Genomic DNA, 4,171 nt, shown 5'->3' with positions numbered 1-4,171 from the left:
TGTTAGAAGAACTGCTGTACCATCTTCTACTAACATGCTCAGTAGATGTCCCATTATGGAAAGGTCTTACAACTACAACTACCATAACGCCGGTTGAGAATACGTTTGTGCCATATCCATTTTTGAGCAAAATCGTTTTTTAATGATTTCTAAAATAACAAAAAAAAAATATGCTATAATTTACACTAATCGGTTTTTGAATATAACATTAAAAAAAATGTTGTGTCATATCCGCAGTTTACTATAGGACATTTACACTTTATTAACGGAAAATTATCACAAAAGTGTGACATATCCACAACTTTTGTGTCATATCATATCATACATTGTACGTTTAACATTTACTCATCAAAAACGAATATGGCAATAATAAAAATGCTTTTATTTCATGATTACCACTATATTCACAATATTTTTATAGTTCTATAAATAGTAAACATATGTGCCTAAATAATAAATAAGTTAAATATTTCCCAAATGTAAAACTTTTCGAGAAATATTTTTTTTGCTTCTTTTCGCTCTCCTGTAAACCAATGTAAGTGGCGTATGGCACAAACGTATTCTCACCCGACGATAAAATGCAAGTTAGGGTCATTTAAATAGGTACGAAAAACCTAGAATTTTAAGAGTAACCCACGTAACCATAGCGACGAGTGACAAGAAAAAGTTGATTAACCCAGTCATTTGTTTAGATATTATTACGTTTAGTAGTTGTATAAGATCCCTTCCAACATCGAAAGTTTTAGTTTTAAAGCTACCAAGGAAGTATAAATGGTATAATTTTAATGCCAGTTGTGGACCTATATTTTAGAGATGGATGGAGGGTTAGATAATCATTGTTGTTCATTGCTTCCTTTACTGATGCCTACAGTATTTATCGCACAAACGATCATTGAAGCCTCGAATTCAATTGGGTACAGAAGTCCTACGAAATATGTCAAAAGTAGTCGTGTGACATTATCAGTAACGCATGCGGATACAAAGCCCCTCCACACTCGACACTCGTGCGCGAATCGCAGCGCGAAGCCGCGTACGCGAGTGTGTAGTCGAGTTCACAGATCTGCGAAATCGAAATCGTTCGCGGCTTCGCGCCGCGATTCGCGCACGAGTGTGGAGGGGGCCTTTAGGAATGATGTGTAGTGCGACATTGTCAAACATACAAGCTAGTCGTGCTTTTGACAATTTGACGTCGTCAACAATTGTGCCGCAGGACAATATAGGTACATACCTACTTACTTTACTCTTTGCGCAGGACTTTTGTCCCCTAACAAATTCACAGTTTCATAATACCAACAACTATCCGTATCGTTTTAAAGTCATAATGTGATTAAAACATACAAATAGTCTACGAATAGTTGAGCATTTAAAACTTTATCAAATATTACTTAAAGTATATTGTTATAACTATAACGTGTACCGGCCTTAGGAGATAGTGTATCATAGGTATGTTAAAGGCAAGGCTTGACAAATTATACTCGTGTACCAGATAGCGATAAGAGTTTTCGAAATTTTCTCTATGTCTTTTTCTCTCAATAATGTTAGTCATAAGTGTACTTCGTGCGTCCGGCCGTGTGGCCGTCTTCTATACGGTTACTTATAGCTATTTCAAAATGGCGTCTTAAAATCTTCGCACAATATTTTCTCATAGGGCAGAATAGTCCAAACTAACACCGTCTTTCCAATATGGCGATGATGAACAGAGATGAGAGAAGACAATGCTGCCAACAATGCTATTGATTGATTCCCGCACGTCTCTTCTCATCTCCGCCTCAGAAAGGCATTCTAAAGCCCACGCGCCGGATCCAGTTCGTGAATTTTCCAAATTTAATCGCGAAAAGAAGGTCATAAACTTATGAGTTATGACCTTCTTTTCGCCCTAGAGTCAAAAAGGTTTTACACCCCTGTCATCCTATAACTAGGAAGCGAGTCCCCCTGAAAATCAACAGCAGCTTATAAGGTTATAATATATAAGCGAAGCTTTTGGGACGACATTTGGAATATCAATGCTAAGTGATCGGTTTATAAGTACAGTCAATGTCATTAATATGTGAGCAAATATCGGTGCAAAACTATCCATACTTATGTTGCTAACAGTGCCAGTAGCACGATGGCTTTTATATTGCTTCTTTTATTTATTTCGAACCTTGACTTTATTAATAATAGTTAAAATTTTCATAAAGGTCTCCGGGACTCGGGAGGTTATATTCCACAAATTATTTGTAACCCTCGAGAACATACCATCGACGCACGTTTCAGACCTGTGAGCTTAGCCAAGATGATCGTTTGCGCTAAGAAAACGAAACGCTATCTGTCTCTCTTCTCTATCGCACTAATTCGGAAGAGTGATAGAGGGACAGATAGCGTTTCGCTGTCGTAGTGCAAACGATTGTCACCTTGTCTAGGCCCCCTGTCCATTAGTAATCCATATTGCAAGGAAATAAGGTATGGTATTTTTCGATATTTTTGTACCGATTTTCTCTCTTATGTAAATAACCTCGACTGCACACATATTTTAATGATAACCTAAATATTTTATGAAGTATTTGTCGGCTCAGACCTAGACCTGTGTTTGTAATGGCTAATGGCTACTCGTTTTATCCAATGTGTATACATTTACCGCCTGCATAAACTGTAGGTTTTTAATATGCCTAAAATATCGACTAGGTAACTAGATAAAATATATTTTCTTTAAGATTAGAAATAACATAAAGGATAGTATAAAAATGTTAATTTCTAATTACATTATTTATTTGTTAAAGTATTGGTTTGTATTATTTTATTCACCCCTTCCGTACTATTTAATGATGAATTAGTTGCGTTAGCGTTCTTGGAAGGCACGTTCAAGAGCGCGTTACAGAGATGAAGATGCTGCGGTGGATGTGCGGCGAGGCCTGAGCTACACTTGTAAGTTTTACTTACGTAAGAGGGACAAAGCTATTTGTTAGAAAAAGATAACGATATTCATCTCTCATTCTGTAGTATAGCTGTGTCCCTACTTACGTAAGTAAAACTTACAAGTGTGGTTTCGGCCTTACGCGCGCTGACCGCATCCGTAACGAATACATCCGTGGCAGTCTCGCAGTCCGTGACGTACCGGAGAAGCTCCAAGAATGTCGGCCACGTTTGTCGCAGGCCAGCTGACTACGTAGGAAACATATAACCTCGCTCTTGAAGGCCCCCGATCCCACGGCAGAAAAAAAAGCGATGGCTCGATGTCATGAAAGCAGACATGGGCGTAGGCAGGTATAGGTAGGGGGAGGCAGCTGCCTGGAGCACAAATTTTACATACAATGCGTGCCCCTCTGTGGCCTCTGCCTGCGAATTCTAGTCGGGCTTTAGGCAGTGCTCTATTTTATTTTATTTTATTTAAACTTGGGAAACAAACAGGCAAACAAATCTATGCCTATCCCAGTGTCCCACCAAACTTAACAGCCGCAACAGTGTGGAATTTATTGCGCGAAAATGTTTTACGGCTATTAGGTATGTGTGGTGGGTCAGTCTAGCTATCAGGCTAGTATTATATGTGAAAGAATTAGACATAAAACAGACAATTGCTTAGTGCGTGCTGTTCAAATCCTTTGAAGACTCCGATCCGAACGCGCTGTTGCACGCTCACCACTGAGCGCCTCTACAGGACCAACTAGCCGAATTTTAATACGTCATAATACTTTATGGATGTACCTCATAAAAAGCAGTAGGTACCAAAAGGACTAAGTGTTTTTTTAATGCTAAGGGCTAATTGTTTTTTTTTTCTTTCATGTGCTGTAATATCACAAAAACACTGTTACTTTTATAAAAACTTTATTTAACAAACACATGCGTCTGATCATCATACAACGCATTTACAACCACTAAAATACTTATTTGTCTAATACTGTACAAACATAATAGGTACGAGTAACTGGACTGTACCTACCCTCATTAAGTCCATATTTTATCCAATTCATTTGGCAACTGGAATTATTTTTTAAATTACCTAAAGTACAATAATAATCTTACTATTGTTAATTAGGTTTGTAATTAACATTATTCACATTATACATAATATTACCAAAGTACCTAGACTTACCCCGACAGAAAAGAGGGGCAGAGCAATAAAACTTGACCTATACCTATAGTGACATCCAACCTTTGAGTCTGAATTTATTTTATATATGAAGCTGAAGTACTA

This window comes from Cydia amplana, chromosome 17 (genome assembly GCF_948474715.1).
Source record: "Cydia amplana chromosome 17, ilCydAmpl1.1, whole genome shotgun sequence".
Taxonomy (NCBI): domain Eukaryota; kingdom Metazoa; phylum Arthropoda; class Insecta; order Lepidoptera; family Tortricidae; genus Cydia; species Cydia amplana.
This window is presented reverse-complemented; position numbering follows the sequence as displayed.